At 40.7% G+C, this 17,924-nt stretch overlaps 1 protein-coding gene across 1 annotated transcript in view; it reads left to right on the top strand.

Annotated features, from left to right (window-relative positions):
• Positions 1–1,179: 1,179 nt before the first annotated feature.
• M6PR (mannose-6-phosphate receptor, cation dependent) overlaps positions 1,180–17,924 on the top strand; it is a 648,471-nt gene continuing 631,726 nt past the window's right edge. The window contains exon 1 of the mRNA XM_044079663.1: positions 1,180–1,298. The gene's annotated coding sequence lies outside the window, so the exon portion shown is untranslated. The remainder of the gene's footprint in view (positions 1,299–17,924) is intronic.

Genomic DNA, 17,924 nt, shown 5'->3' on the forward strand with positions numbered 1-17,924 from the left:
GTCCTGTAAATGCAAACACCAAGCAGCCTTCTGGGACATAGAAAGTAGAGTAGTTGTTCCTTAAAGTTCTGTGGCTGATCATAATAGAAAGGAAGCTAAATCTTTTGGGTCAGGGCAGTCTCAGGCACATCTTTAGGCATAAAGGATGATTTAGTAGGTAGGAATACCCCATCCTTGTAAAATATTATGGATGGAAAAGGAGCCATCAATTACTGTAACTCTGAAAACATTGTTCTACAAGCCAGGAACTTAAAGGAATCAATTTCTATTAACTCAAAAGATGGCATGGTATATTTTTCACAAAATAAAATTCATATTCCACTTTGGAATTGCTAACCTCTTGTGAGATTTAAGATGCAGTACTTCACAAAAAAAAAATTAATCGTAGCAACTAAGGATAAAGATGGAGTACTAAAATATACCCTTTTCTAGCATCTGTGTGCCAGGTGTTTCAGCACTTATGGTAAATGTGCATGCTCTGCCACTTAACTATTCCTCTGAATTTTGTGAAATAACTTTTTCCACTTTAATACATATTGTTTTTTATTTTATATTATACATTTTTGTGGAAGGTTGGGCGCCGGGCTGGCAACTTGACACTGTAAAAACTCAACTGCCAATCGTGAGCGGACAGGTAATTCGTTGTGGCGACCCCTAACCGGGAAAAAGCCGAAAGAAAGAATCATTACACATTTTTAACCAGGTAAACCCACTTAAAACCAAATGCCCATTTTCAGGGGTTACCTGGGAGGAATGTCTGGTCAAGTGACTTGCTCAGTGTCACACAAGAGATAAATGGAGGGGGAGGAATCAAAACACTGTGTCCTTGACTGCAAGTAGCAGCTCATTAAAAACTCAGAACCTTAATTTTATTCATTTATTTTATTTTTTATTTTTGTTTGTTTACCTGGTTAGAACACTGATCAAGTATGAACAAATACAGGCTCAGCCTAGCCTGCATAATACAACAAATGTATAACAAGTGCCTAATACATAGGTACAGAGATGTAATGCAAACAGACAAATGTGACAGCAGTTTGAAGTAGATTGTTGCACACAGGAACTATAAATTCAAAAAGGTTAAACAAATTAGGCATATCAGTGCATTAACTGCCACTACTACTTCCTGGTACTAACATTTCTAACCTCTTCCTGAAATCTTACAGGATGTTTTTTGAAAAAGAGACTACGAGAGAGTACAGCTTCAGTGGCCTTGCTGTCAGCTGTGGACTGTGAAGGGAGAGGTCCATGAATTTGAAACATATATACTGGTAAAAGGAAACCTTCACTGTGCTAAGGTATTTATACAGTTGCCCCTCTGTCACAGTAGTGACAATAAGTATATACACTAACAGTCTCATATATGTAAGATAAAGGTAAATGCATACACGTGGTAAAAATGACATTTGGCTGTTTAAAGCTTTGTAAGATGACTGCTGTCCCCTTAACTTCTCTCATAGTTAGGAACTGCAAATTTAGACTTCAGTATATCTGTACTACTGCAGTTTGTAGAGAGAAAAAGAATGAGAAGGTTGTTTAATGTAATGTACTGTGAATAAAAAGGCCTTTATCACAATGAAATGTTTGGTGTGCAATGTGCTGTAATGCTGGTAAGTTGTATGTTTAATGGAATCTTTATTTCTTTTTTGTGTGTTGAAATAAGTGCATCTTTTTCAGTAAGTACCCATGTTATTTGTTTATTGTTTGGATATTCAATATGCTCAGGTTAGCAAACTGTTACCCGTATTTTTTAAACTTTCAAAGTTATAGCTACTACTGAAAATAAGTCATAGGGTTAAAGTAAGCGTCATCTTCCCACATTTGTTCACTTTTGTTTGATTTAAAGGGAGTGTTTGAAACCATGGATGGGGTAAGGGGGCAAAACTCCTACTTGCATGTATTTGTCTACTTCAAGGCTTGACTGAATTGTAATGAGTGTACGTCTAGCAGGTGGGGGTATTGGGGGGCATAGTCCCCCATCACATAAACTTGCAGCCTTTTATTTCCATTATAGTAACCATACAGAATAGGGCTTTACCCACATCAAGGTTTGATTTAACTAGAGGGTTACGAGAGGGTGAAAGACTAACTTACATGCATTTGCCAACTTTGATTTCCATTAACAGTAACTACACAGTACAGCATTCATTGTCCAGTAATTGCATCTATCAATCAAAAGATTGAGGATGCATGTCTGTCAATCAAACCATAATTAAGTGCATCTGCTAATCAAGCGTTGGTAGGGGTGTGACAAACGGTAACAGAATCTGACAACTAGGAAGGCATGTGACTGTACATTGCAATTGGTTATTACAGTTGCAAGATGAGACTAGACCAGATTTCCATGCTCTAAGCATGTTTCTAGCTCACCGTGTGGGACTGGCAGTAGCTCCCAGACATGCTGAAAGATATAATTCCAATGTACCCTGGGTTCATCTCAGGGCCTCATCCCTGTAGGCTATGCCTGGTGCACCTCCCATGGGGGCACCTATGAGTATACCTCCCAAATATCCCTGATGGTCATACACGTTACTGATTTGGTCCCAAATGTTTATACTGTCCCTCCTAAAAGCAGTCATTCCTTGCAAAATGATGGCATATTAGAGATTCAATTGTCTTGGGCTGCAACTGAATCTAATGTGTTGGGCTCATACCTCTCAACCTGTTATTGCAAATCTGGACAAAGCCAAAATAATGGGGGGACAAAGGCCCAAAATCAGGGCAGATTTTAAATATTACTCTTACAAACGTACAAGCTTAGACATTTGATAGAACAGCAGATTTTAAATTAGTATACATTTTCTGAAGAATGGAAAGTCTGAAATTCAAATGTCTGACATTATTTACTGACATTAGTCATCAATGATGCGACAAAAATGTACAAAACTTATGAAGGACAGACCAAAACATAAGACAGGTATGGCTGGAATACAACATGACTGACTTGCCTTGAATATCTACTGTGCGGGGCTGTGACATAACCAACCTGCCTTGAATGGTTCTATTCTGCTGGGCTGTGACATGACCAACTTGAAAAACAGACCCACAACATATGGACAGCAACCTTTTTTAAATTATTTTACACATTAAAATATGTTATGAGCTGCAGTAACTTTGCATTTGAACTTATCTAGCTGTCTCCACCCTGTTGAGAGAAGTAGTTACTGTTGTTGTTTCTAGCTTGAAATTTCTACTGGTTACATAGCATTGTGCTAACATGGCCTGTGCACTCTTGTGGCCTGCTATAAACTTGTCATCTTTGCAGACACTGTTGTTCTGTTGTACTGGGCTGTGGCACAACCAACCTGCCTTGAACTCTGCTAATGTATTTCACTCGAAAAACAGTACCACAACATCTGGGAAGTAACCTTTTAAAATTATTTTATACATTGGAGTGTGCTAGGGCTGTTTTTAAAAAGTCTTGTTTTGTGCAAAAGTAATTTTATATTTGAAACTGGTCTAGTTGCCCCCGCCCTCCGAGAATGGGCTACTGTTGCTGTTTCTGTCTTGAACTAGTGTTGGTTGCATAGTAGTGCTAAATTTTATTGGCCTGTGTAATTCTGCAGTGTTGCTTTGAACTTGCTGTGTTATGGACACTACTGGACACCACTGCTCTATTGTGCAAAGCTGCAACAAGACCATAATGCCTTGAATTCTACCACCTTATTTGACTTGAAAAACAATCCTACAACATCTGGGAAGTAACTTTTGTTTATTTATTTTATGTATCAGTTTGTTAGTGCTGATTTAAATGTCCCATTTTGTCCTGCGGTAATTGTGTATCTAAAACTGGTCTACTCCCGTCCTGTGAGAGAAGGGGATAGTGTCATTATGTTGGCTTCCATTACTATAGATTACACAGCAGTACTAACTTTTATTGGCCAGTGTGCTCTTGTGGTTTGTTTCAACTTGGCATGTTTGCAGATGCCATGATGCTTTCATGCTATAAAACAGAATGACTAACCTGTCTTAAGCTTTCACTACAGGGTTTGACATGAACAACAGTCCCATAATATCTGGGAAGTGCAGTACTCAGTGAAATGGGTTTGTATAATATATACAATACAGTGCCAGAGCACATACAATAGTAGCAAGTACTCATCTTGGTAACTGTCCTATTCCTCCCAACCCTGATTCCCTGGAATAAAACATCCTAGGGCTTACTTGTTCTTGGCTGCATGTGGCGACAGTACGTGGAATCTTCTGTCCATTAGTGATGCTGGATTTAGCACTGTTAACTGTTGCTTTCCGCTGTATATTTCTCAACTGCAGCTAATAGGTTCATAGGTGTGTACTAGGCTAATGGCCTTGGAGCCTTTACAAGCCTAGCCCATAGAAGTGCTCTGGCATCGTGCAGCCCAATGTTAGTTTCCAGTGCCTCTATCAAGTAGAGCCACTGGAGTGATCCCCGGGGTTAACTTTCTATTTCCCATCCACTCATCAAGATTTCTCTTGAAGAGGGCCAGTGAGGTGCTCTGCTTGACATGTATGGGAAGTCTATTCCAGAGCATGGGCAGTCTCTGGGTTATGAACCTGTCCCTCCAGCATGCTCTATTGATTGTGGTAATGAGATTGAGGTCTCTGGAGCATGTGGTGTGGAGGGATTTCTTTACATGTAGCATTTCTAACAGAGCTGGGTCAGACATGGCGTTGTAAGTCAAGCAGAGATCGGCTTTAAGTAGGCGATATGAGACAGAGAATAGCTGGAGTGTTTTGAATCTGTCTATGTAGGACATGTGTCCAAGGCCTAGGATCCTCTTTGTGAGGTACTTTTGTGACCTCTCCAGCTGTTGCAGTTGTCTAGTGAAGTACATGCCAAATGGGGCATTATATTCGATGACTGGCCTAATGAGGGAAGAGTAGAGAGAAGGGGATAGATTACTTCTCTGCTTTACTGTATCTTTTTTGTGGTTCATAGTTTACTGCTCTGTTGTATCATACCATTGCAATGATGAAAGTACTTTTTTGCATTATATTTACAGAATCATAAAATGTATAGGAAAACTGGGCTATGTGGCCATTTATGCCTTGCTAGTACCCACTTTTTGATCTTACCTCCTTTTTCAAGGAGCGATAGGCTGGCTTTATCAGGGCTGAATTTATGAATACTGATCCAATTGTCTAATTCCTTCTTAAAGAAAGATAGTGTGCCACACTGCTAAGTATTGTGTAGGACACTGAGTACTAGGGCAAAACCTCCAACCTCTCTTAGTAGCTCAAGTTCTTTAGGCCTGTGATGTTTTTTTTCCCAGGAGCATTTGGGGTCTCTCCAACTGCTTGGTAAGATACATCCCAGAGGAGGCACTGTATTTGATATTGGGCCTGATAAGTGCAGAATATAGAAGGGTAAGGACTTCTTGGGATCTAGAAGAAATGTATTTATTTATTTTACATTTGTTGACCGTGATAGTCCGACTGGATATATGTCCATTTTCAGCGGAGGCCCGGGGAGAAAAGCCCCAAGATAATAACACGCACTGAACATTTAGTAAATGCTAGTTTCAAGGAGATTACAGTCATAAGCAATACCAGCATTTAGCACATATAGTACTAACGTATTATAAAACACTTTACAAAACAGAAATGCCCTTTGTGATGGATTTCCTGACTACTGCCACACCATACTAACCATAGGTGAGGAAGTTATCAACTCATGATTCAAGGTCTCTCACATCAACACTTTGGAGTGGAGTGTTTTTTATATTATAAGCTCGGTGGAAGCTTTGTTTACTAAATGCAGCAAAATTGCATTTTTAGCATTTACATTTAATCCCTTTTCAGAGCACGAGCTATTAACACATGTAAGTTCAAAAGAATATTTGAGTGTAACACTCAGTTTAGAATCATCTGCAGATATGGTTAACCAGAGTTCCTAATTTTTCATTTGGAGATCAGAGAAATATATGCCAAATAGGAAAGGTCCTAGCACAGACCCCAACTGTACCCCACTGGTTACCTTCATGTTCTCGGTGGATGTCTCTGCCATGCTTTTAGTGTGTGTTCTGTTCCTCAGTTATCTGCCCACATGACTACATGGATCAATCTGGACTGCATTCAGCTTGTTGATAATGCATATATGTGGTATAGCAGGCCTTGATGATGTCAAGGTACACTGTATGGTGAACATGACACTATCCATGGCTTGTGTTATCCTCTCAAAAAATTTACCACATTCATTAGACAGGATCTACTCTTAACAAAACTAAACTTCTGGGGATAAAGTCTACTAAGATTTTTTTTTTTTATATTGTAGTTTATCAGGTCTGTTATGAGCCATGCGATGGCCTTGCAGATGAGGCTTTGCCAGGCTGATGGATCTGTAATTCCCAGGCTCCGTTGTGGGGCCACCCTTATGAAGTGGCATCACAACTGTGGTACTCCATACCTCTGGGAAAAAGCCAGTGGATAGGCTTTGGTTGAATAGTTGTAGGAGCAGGAACACCAATGTATGTGTATGTTCAGTGCTGTTCAGCAGGCAGCTTGGTATGTTAGCAGGTCACACAGAAAATGTATTTTTTGTTTTGGAAGATACTTTTACAAGAGTTCTTCTATGATGATAGTGAGCTACGAGATCTTTTTTGTATAGATATCTCTGGGGTGAAATTTTGTGAATTTGTTTGCAAATGTATTTGCAATGTCCACTGTATGAAAGGAGGTAGTGCTATCATAAGTTCACAGTAATGTGTGTTATTTCATAATTTCTTGATGTAGGCAAAGAAGGATTTGTAATTATCCTTATCTTCCAATGACAGCCTAAGTTCATGGGAAGCCTTTGTTTTCCTGGTGGCATTTTTCATCACCTTGCATATCCTTTAGATGATGGCCTTGATTTGTGGGTCTTTAGTTTTGCTACATGTTCTAATGAGATTTTTCCTTTATCATATTATTTATGCATGTGGACCACCAGGCGTGTTTGCTCTCAATCCTCCCTTTTTGTTTAGTTTTGGTAGGGGGGTTATACCAATACCATTCTCTAATTGAGAGTATAATTTATTTGAATAATTACTGGCCATGTCAATCTTTTAATGGTAAGAGCTGTATCAATGTGAAATCATTGAATAGGCTGATATCAGCTTCTGCTAGTTTAGGGATTTTGAAAGACAAGGTTTCTGATTTGTGGCCATACTTAACTAGTGAAGGGTATATCAGTGGGATAGACCACAAAGTTGCTATATTTAAAAAAAAATAAGGGAAAGAGCTCAGCATGTTATTAATCAACCTTAAAAAGGTTATCAAAGAACTTGGGAACAAAACCAAGTTCTATGCTGCTAATTACGAAATGAAAATTTCTACATCAACAAAGGATAATCATAAGAAAATCTTCACTTATGTAAAGGACATCAGAAATAATACTCAGCTTTGCACCTAGCCTATCTCGACAAAACTAACTCAGACTCTGAGGATACAGCTAACATCCTTGCAAATAAATTCAGTTTCAACTTCTCTGATTTGTTGCATCGAAATTTCTCATTACAAGGTATCCTTTTCATACCCCCAGTAATTACCTCTAAACATATGCAGAAAGTACTCCCCAAGACCAAAAGCATCAGTTTTATGGGTATAGACAACCTAATGGGTATTTTCATGAAACTCCTCCTATCAGATTTCCTCTTTAAACTATTTAATCACAGTACTGGATATCTAAGCCTAGAAAGCAATTGCACTGGTTCTTGCACACAAGGGAGGCTTGACCATATATCTTGGCTACCACTGAGTTATCAGCCTCACCAATATCATTTGCAAAGTGATGGGATGCATCATCAAGAGCTTCATAAACAGGGACATGGGGAACATACAATCCCTACGCTTAACCAACTTGGCTTTGTAAAAGATAGATCATGCATAGCTAGCCTAGCTGATTTCTTTGAAAGTAGATGAGGGTAACTCTACGCACACAGCTTACCTTGATTTAGCCAAGGTTTTAGACACTATATCCCACTCTGGCATCATTGACAAACTGGTCATAATCAATACAAATCCCTATGTAAACAGTTGGATTGCCAAGCAGTTCACCGACAAACATGACTCTAGTAAAGTTAATGGTGTACTAGCCTCCAAGAGACTTGTCATTATTGTTGTTGTTTTCAAGGAATTTGTTCAGGGACCACTTCTATGTGATATCGCTATCTCTGATATCATAACTGACATTAAAGGCTTATGTCTGACCAAGTTTGTGGACTACTACAAGCTTGGAGCCACGATCACCTCCCTGAAGACACTTGGATCTCTCAAAGGGGCGTATCTTAAACAGGCTTGCAGTGTCAGGATCATGGTCTAAAGCTAAATGCCAACAAAAAAACAAAAAAAAAAAGAAAAGAAAAAAATGTACCATCATACAATTTGGGAAACAGGCATCTTCATACTCCTATCACATGAATGCTCCCCATATACTCTGTCTTTAGAAACATACGGATCTATGGATGACAGACCCTCTTTTGACTACCACATGTCTTCTTTCATCAGAAAATCCTTCTTCCTCATCCAACAGATTAAGGGCATCTCCTCTCAGTCAAAAGAGTTCATCATTCTTGTAAACTCACCCCTAACCTGGCCCAAACTACAATACAATGTGCCTGTTGGTATGTACCTGTCCAAACACCTAACTCAACCTGAAAAACCTCAGCAGTTCCTGCCTAAAAAGAATCTCTGGTATGATCTCTCTATGTACCCTCTGCATCTAAAAGCCCTAATCCTCTTCTCTATCTCCTTCAAACTCCTATGAGGTGATATCTGTTTGGCCTACAAAGCTGGGCTAATACATACCTGCAAAACACGCACACAAAGTCAAGGGACCTAACTCTATGGAACATACATAGACTTGTTCACATAACAGATATCGCTTCCAAAGAGTTCCCCACTGATGTTAAAAACTTCTGTTTTCTATAAAGCAAAGCATATATTAAACTATCTTCAAGTCTAACTTATACGAATGCATGGAAGTGCAAAGTTAGTCAGGCGATTATTATACTACAGAAAATAATGGCTGCTAAAGTCTAGCCTCTCTGTAGCTTTTGTACAGGGATAGTAAGTACTTGGGTATACCAGTAGGATTACAGTGCCTGGATTTCAAAAGTCTTAATTGGCCTATGGTCTAGTAGAAACCTGTGAAGCTATGAACAAATAATGACAGTTATTAAAGCTATAGACTACTTCTGTGTAACACAATTCATACTAATTCAAGTTCTCTTATTCTATAAACTTTTTAAGTCAGTAGTTCTAATATTTAAAAAGTATCCTTGTTTTTAGCTTTGTTCCCGATTCTGGAGTTAAGAGGCTGGCAGCTGTGCCTAGTGTGAGCATGATCACAAGTTGCCCAGACCACTTCAACTGACTCCTCTCAACATGGCTTCCAGATTGCTGAGAGACACACTCTGTCAGATACCCAATGAAGAAATCTCATTTCTGCAGTTTGCCAGTATGCAAAGCTTGAGACCATGGATGATAATGGGATCCAAAGCCTGAGACCATGGACGATAATGGACTTCAAAGCTCAAGACCACGGACAATAATGAGATCCAAAGCCTGAGACCATGGATAATAATGGGATCCAAAGCCCGAGACCATGGACGATAATGGGACCCAGAGCTGAAGACCTTGGACGATAATGTGATCCAAAGTTCGCAAGACCATGGATGATAATGAGACCTAAAGCATAAAATCATGGGTGATAAAGGGACAAAGACTGATTGGTAAAATGAAAGCTTCACACTACCATTCAGAACTTGCTTCAGCATTACAGTCACGGACAATGTCTACAGCACTGCTGCTGCACCCATCGGCTGAGCAAGTTCCTGGTACCTTCTACCTTCACTTATGAACAAGATGCCAAAGTTACGTAAGTTTTTACATCTAGCATTACTGGTCTCCCTAGCTGCAGAGGGTGAATCTCCCTTTTCTCTCAAACAACAATAACCTATAACTTAGAGGTGCTGAATTCCATACAACCCACTTTACACTCAGTAGTGAACATGAGGCATCATAGTTACACGAGGTTAACAAACCAGTCATCTACAAACAACAAATATGCCAACCTAGGCTGCACCTTGATATTCTGCCAACAAAAACAAAAATCACAAAACAGGAGGGGAGACAGATCTTAACATACTAACAGTAGCTTCCAAAAGCAAAACAATGTTCCACCCCTTCTGTAGATCCCCCATTCCTGTTAGAAGATTCAAGGCATGTTGAAATGATTAAAAATATGTAGTCACCTAGAAAAAATCCATTTAAAAAACAAACCAAATATTATAAAATGTAAAGATCAAAAGAACATATTTGCAACTTAAGACACAGGAGAAGAAAGGGTCTATATTATATTTTTGAAAGTTTCAAACATCGAACACCATATGGTCAACACCATATGAGCGATGTCTGAAATTTCAAAAATATAATAAAAAAAAATAAAAAAACTATACTTACCTAAACGCTGTAGGCAGGGGGGCTGCGCCCCCCACACCTCTGCTACTTAAATATTCCTACTCCGAGATTGCACTGCATAAAAGTAAAGGGAAAATATTCCCTACGGCGATTTCCGTGTTATGCGTGCAACGTTTCGACCAATCGGGTTCACTCACTACGCATTCGTCATTTACAATTTTCGATCACGTGATAGGAACCCAAGAAGAGAGGCATAGTGGGGAGCAAAGTAAAGTAAGAATGGCTGAAAGAAGCACAGAGTGCACAGGATACAATTTTTAAATGTATCCAGCTTAATGAGGCTAGTTTATTTGGTCTGCTCAGAGGAAATGTCGGAAATACATCTGGTTATGAAAGGCTTATAATAACAATATGTACGCACACTCTCCCAGCCAAACTACATGCCAGATTCAATAAAGCCTACACTATGTGTACACCATATATATTCAAGAACATTCTTATCACATTTTTTGTGCTTTCTAGTCACTCAGAAAGATTGCACTAAGTCTACATGTAGTCTACACTTTGTGGTAACCTTTATGAATCCCTGTCAGTATTTAAAGCTGCAAGAATATTAGTGGTAAAACTAAAATTAGGTGGAAGAAGGTGTGAGTTATGTCTGTGTTGTCTGTTCACTCAGAATGATGTACACAGTGTAGGCATTCTTGAATCCTGGGGTATGACTATTTTAAAGTTTAAAAGTTGCAAATGCAGAGTCAAATAACTGTTATTCATAAAAGCAAACTTTGCAAAGCATGTTGGGGTAACTGCATGATGAGGTCAGTAAAAAGGAAAAGAAAAGAAAAACCCATATACAACCATGCAACCTAAACAAAACTAGTATCCAGGAAGGTCCACGTAGCTCAAACAAGTCAAACAAACAAAATCTTCTTTTTGCTAAATGTTCAGTCCACCAGGAATCAATAATAAATCGCTTATAACGTTGAGCGCTTTCGGCCCTATCTCTCGGGACTACATCGGCTCATAAAAGGTTAGAGTAACTGCCTAATGAGGTCAGTAAAAAGAAAAAAAAAAAGCCGTAGCCAGAAAGGTGCTGAAGTTAGCATCTGACCACAGAATTCAACTTCCTAGTGATCAAGTGGTGGGCATGAAGCAATTCCTCCAAGGCCCAAGAGCCTACTGCAGAGATTTCACCATTTGAAAGGATGGTGTTGGGTAAAAAATCAATTATAGATGTGAAATTGGAAAGTTACATTAAGAGGACAAAGGAGAGAACATCAAAAATCTAAAGGTACTAGCAGAACATTCATACACACCTGTAGCACTACGATAGGCATCCAGAGATGCTGGCACCCCCATTCTGGATAACCAGGGCACATTCATGAGCTCAAATCTAAAATAGTGGACTTGGAGGGCAAAGCAAAATGAAAAAAAAATCAGATTTGTGGGGTTGACTGAAAGAGAGGAAGGGGAGGAACACTACTGAATTTCAGAAACAACTGTTAGAGAACTGGACCTGGATACAAGCGGAACACCTTGCAATGGAAAGGTCACATTTTGTTTTAGGTCCCACCACTGTGGTCAGTTCATAAAGACCAAGGGACATTATTGGAAGCTTTACCACATATGTTCTGAGAAGAAACTAGAGACTAGCTGGAATGCAGTGTACTTTATGACATGAAGTTTTCAGTGAGCACTAGTTGGAAATGTATCAAGTTCTTACCAGTAATGAGGCTACGCAGGTTGAATAAGTTCCATTCTGCTTCCTTGATCTGACCTATTTCAGAATTCTGTTTACTTCAGTTGCAAAATGTTCTGGCACCCAAAGGAAGTGTTTATGGTAATTAAGCAACAGATTGGCTAATTTCCACTGGCTGGGAGAAAAAATAATATATAAACAATGATGTAGAGAATACAAATCACAATGAACTTGGGCCTCCTGGGAAAAGAAGAGCACCTGATCCTTATTCTTTCTTCAGGCAAAGGATGTCACAAAGGTTAAAAAGCAGCTTGTGCTGTTAAGATACTAGATGGACTTACATTGCCAACTATTATGAAATCTTGATATGTTTCACAATTGTAAAATTTCTGGCATTCTCATACATAAATTCAGTGTTTGCTGTTTTTAATGAGATAACATACAGCAAATCATTTTTTGCAGTGCATAACACATTTAATAAAGTACAGTTGTATAAAATCTTACCATAACGGTAGATATCCTTGCCTTCATTGCTGCAGTATTCTTAACAGATGGGATTCCCTGCCGTCGAAGCCCGAATGTCCGGCCAGTCTAACAAAGACTACTTGTTGCTTTTAAAAGGTATGCCGGACATCACCCAAATGCTCCTTGCATAAAGTTGACGTTCAGGCTTATCATAATCAGAAATGAATGTCCCAGTAGGAACACAGTCCAAGAAACCCAAGAGGTAACGTGTACATCCAGGAAGGCAAAAGACTAGAGGGATGGTGGGATGGAGCGACTACTGTAGCAGTGAAGGCAAGGACATCTACCGTTATGGTAAGATTTTACACAACTGTACTATGTCCTTACATTCACTGCTGCAGTATTCTTAACAGATGGGAGAGTGCCAAAGATCAAGAGGAAACTTGGCAGTGGGAAGGCACAGAAGAGACCCCTAAAATGCCATAAAGAATGGCACTAGAAAAACCAGCCCTAGCTCTAGAGATACCATCCAACTTGTAGTGCATGGTAAAGGTATGCATAGAAGTCCAGATAGCTTCCTCAAGAATAGAACTAGTATCTAAGTCCTTGAAAAAAGCACTCGAAGAAACCACAGCTCTAGCAGAATGAGCCTTAACTGAAGAAGGAAGGCTCTTGTCATGAAAAGTGTAACAAAAGGAAATAGTCTTAGAAATTGTTTGCTTGGATACAGCAAGTCCCAAAGATCTAGGATGAAAAGAAACAAATAACTGTTCAGATTTTCTAATAACCTTAGTCTTATCCAAATAAACCCTGAGTTGACTATGCATCTCCAAAGTATGCAGCACCCTCTCACTGTCAGAGTGCAGACAGGAGAAAAAAAGTAAGAAGATTAATAGACTGCAGAGTACCTCATTTTGCTTTAAGTGCAACCTGGATAACTGGATGGGAAACAAAAAATACACCCCTGGGATTCCATCTCTGTCCCTGCTGGACAGGGGCTTTGACTGTTGATTTGCCTAAACATGGGCTAACCTCTTGGCTAGACTTATAAGGGCCTCAGGACGAATAGCCTAGTAACTTACTATGATCCTATGACTGATTCAGGGATAGCTCATTAACCATCTCAGGCATAAAAGAAGGGTTAGTGCACAAGAACACCCTGTCCTCATGAAAGATCAAAAAAAAAAGGAGGACAAGCCATAACGGCCTGCAACTCAGACAGAAGTAAGAGCTAACAAAAGAACCATCTTCCAGGAATAATGTAGCAAGGAAACTAAAGCAGAAGGCTCAAAAGTAGCCTAAGTCAACTTCTCCAAAAAACATTAAGATCCCAGGGAGGTGGACCTGGGAGTTCTAATATTAAGAACGCCTTTAAGAAATTGTTTAACCTCAAATCTAAAAGCTAAAGGAGGACAAAAAGGGCAGACAAGCAGAGATAGCTGATAAGTGGGCCTTAATAGAAGAACAGGCCAAACCAGCACTGAGCAACTCACACAAATAAGAGAGAACCAAAGGAACATCCACAGTAAGTGGGTCCAGATTATGAGAGAAACACCAAATAGAAAACCTCTTCCATTCGGATAAGTAGGATTTCCTAGTAGTAAGTTTCCTGGCCTCCTGCTATGCTCAGAAAAAAGGTGTCTGCGAGAAATAAACATGCTATCACCTACAGTGTCAGTTGAAGTGCGGACAGGTGGGGATGGATGAGAGATCCCTTGACTTGTGTGATCAGATTCACCCTGTAAGGTAACTTGTGATGATTGCCCCTAGCTAGAAGCAGAAGTAGAGGGAACCAGTGTTGTCGTGGACAAAAGGCAGTCACCAACAAGATTTTGGGAGCATCCTGCTGAATCTTGAACAGGACTTTTGGAATGAGAGGAATGGGAAGTAATGCTTAAAGAAACATCCCCTTCCAAGAAAATGAGAGGGCATCCACCTTCCACACCAGAGGACCTGGGACTCTGGCATAAAACAGAGGATGTCAAGAATCTCAATGGCAACACTCAGATCTGCTCTGAGTTACAGCACAATGGCACTAAATATACAGACCCAACTAATATTGCTAACATCCTGGCAGATAGGTTCAGTGCTAACTTTACCCCCCTCTCACCCCCTAAAGAGCCCTTCTCTACACCGGAAGAATGCAAAGTTCCTGTAATCACGGCTGCACAGGTAAAAACCACACTCTCCAGTGCCAAGAACACAGCATCCATGGGACCAGACAACATCCCAGGCTGCGTTCTACACAAACTACAGAATGAACTGGCACCCCACCCAAGTACCATGTTCAATCATAGCCTCACCTCAGGCTTTGTGCCTGCTGAATGGTGCATAGCGACGGTTATCCCACTCCACAAGGGGGGAGCCACCATGGACCCTGGGAACTACCTCCCATTAGCCTGACGAGCCTGGTCTGCAAGGCCATGGAACGTATCATCATGGAACTTATAAACAAAGACATTGGTAATCTCCAAACTTTGGACCCCACCCAGTTTGGATTTGTAAAAGGCAGATCATGTCTCCTAAACCTGATAGACTTCTTTGAAGCAGTCACCAAAGCCATAGACAAGGGTAAGGTGGTTCACACAGCCTATCTAGATCTTGCCAAGGCTTTTGACACCATCCCCCACTCTGGAATTATAGATAAACTCACTAAACTAGGTATAAATACCTATGTCACAAGATGGGTTGCCAACTGGCTCACTGACAGAACCCACACTGTGAAAGTAGCAGACTCCAAATCCGACTTCAGACCAGTGGCAAGTTGAGTGCCACAGGGTTCAGTCCTGGGTCCTCTCCTGTTTTGTATCTACTTCTCTGAAGTACAGGCTAACACAGAAGGTCTTTGGCTAACGAAGTTCGCAGATGACTGCAAACTAGGAGCCATAATTGAAACCCTAACAATGTGGATATCCTGCAAAAGGGCCTCACTGAGACAGATGCCTGGTGTCAAAGCCATGGCCTCAAGCTCAATGCCAAAAAGTGCATTGTCATCCCCTTTGGTAAAAACTCTGTACCCATGAACTGGGCAGTAGTATACTTAACACCGAAAGTGTGATAAGAGACCTTGGGACACAGGTGGACAGTATTCTCTCCTTTGATAATCACATCGCCACAGTAGTCAGAAAATCCTTCTACGTGGCACACCTCATCACAAAAGGTTTCTCATCCAGAAAAAAAGAGGTCATTGTTCTCCTCTACTCATCACTCATTAGACCCATTATAGAGTACAACGCCCCTTTTGGTATGTACCTCACAAGACATCTACAACAACTGGAAAGGCAGCAGAAATAACTCACAAAGAGGATTACCGGCCTCAAACAGATGCCCTACGCAGACCGTCTCAAAAAACTCCAGCTTTACTCCATCACATATCGCCTACTCAGAGGTGGACATGCTCCACTTAAAGAAATCCCAATCCCTCCGAGCTACATGCTCTAGGGACCTAAACCTTGTCACCACAATAAACAGAACATGCTGGAGGGATAGATTCCTGTCCCAGAGACTTCCCATACTCTAGAATAAACTACCTATCTATATCAAACAAAGCTCCTCATTAGCACTCTTCAAGAACAATTTTGATGATTGGATGGGAAATAGGAAATTCACCCCGGGGATCACCTCTGTGGCTCTGCTTGACACTAGCACAGGCAAATAATTTTCTTGGGTGGCAAAAGCCAGGGTACCTTTTTGGCTGGGCTTGTATAGGCCCCAGGGCCGATAGCCTAGTACCTACCTATGAACCTATCAACCTATGTTATCTGTTAAGAGGGGAGGCAAAAAGATCCACTTGAGGAGTACCCCACTGGTAAATAATGTCCAGAAACACATCCCTGTGAAGCATCCATTCATGGGACTGAGTTAAGGACCTGCTCAGAGTGTCTACCACAATGTTCTGACAGGAAGGGATATAAACTGCCTGAAGAGTAGCTTGATACTTGACAGCAAGATCCCATACCAGAAGTGCCAACCAGCAAAGAAGATAAGATCTCATTCCTCTCAGGTTGTTGATATACCACATCACTGTGGCATTGTCTGTGAACACCTTGAGACCCTGGGGCAGAGAAAAGAAGATGAAAGGCCTGAAGAACATGCAGAAGAGGTCTCATCTCTGACACTGACGTGCTCCTTCTACTGATGAGGCAACCACACCCCCTGTACTTTTAGGGAGCCAAACATCACCCCCCCATCCCATGTCTGAAGTGTCTGAGAACAATTCCCGAGAGGGAAAAGGGGGATGAAAATGGATCCCTGGATTCAGAGACAACTGCTGAATCCACCAGTGAACTTCCTGTCAGAGACAAGGAAGAAGAGAAACTATAAAGTCTAGAGGATGTGCATGTTGCAGCCACACTGACTTCAGAAACCACTGAAACTTTCTCATGTGAAGTGTGGCCAGAGGGAGCATCGGAATGGTGGATGCCATGAAACGCAGAGCTCTCAGAAACTCCCTGGCAGTAATGAAAGCCAGAGGAAGAAGAGTTTGAAAGAAAGAAATGAGAGTTAAGGCCTTTGGACGGGGCAGGGATGCAAGCATTAGCACAGTCCGAATCCTGCAACCCAGAAAAACATGATCCTGAGAAGGAGTCAGAGAAGACTTTTTGAAATTTATAGTGAACCCCAGGATTTGAAGAAGGGAAATGGCAAAATGAAGATTTTGCAAAAAGGTCTCTGGACAGGATACCTGAATCAACAGGTTGTCTAAGTAAAGAAATAGATCCCTCGAAGCCTGCAAAAAGCTGTGGGGCAGTAGAAAGGCCAAAGAGAAAAGCAGAGAACTGAAAATGCCAATAAGCAACAGAGAAATGCAGAAAAACTTCCTGAAAACAGGAATATGGAGATAAGCATCCTTGAGATCCAGAGATACCATATAGGCCTGAGGGAGCAAGAGAGGAAATAGAATCTGAAGGGACAACATCCAAAAGGAAGGCACTTTTAGAAGTGTTTATATGAGAGATGTCTAGAATAGGTCTCCAAGTGCCCTTTTTTTCTGGGCACTAGAAACAGTCTGGAGTAGAACCCTTTCCCCTTTTAGGACATAGGGTACTATTCAAGAGTTGCCTGAGTCAAGAGATTTTGAAGAACCTCTGGGGAAAAGGGAATTTTTTTCCCCGAGGAGGATGAGGAATGCCCATAAAGGGAAGATCGGATTTCCACACCATGAAGTACCCCTGACGAATAATTGACAGAACCCAAGATTCCTAAGTGATCTGAAGTCAAACAGGAAGAGAAGGAGAAAGGCAAAGAGAAACAGGAAGGTGGCTGGGAAGAGATGGAGAGTCATACAGCACCTGGTTTGTTTGGAACGGAAAGCTTTGGAGCCAAAGAAAACTGAGTAGCATTAGCAGGAGGTTGTTTGCCACTCTTCCTACTTTTTGTAGAA

The sequence above is a fragment of the Protopterus annectens genome, chromosome 8.part0 (assembly GCF_019279795.1).
Source record: "Protopterus annectens isolate FY-2018-M chromosome 8.part0, PAN1.0, whole genome shotgun sequence".
NCBI classification, from domain to species: domain Eukaryota; kingdom Metazoa; phylum Chordata; order Ceratodontiformes; family Protopteridae; genus Protopterus; species Protopterus annectens.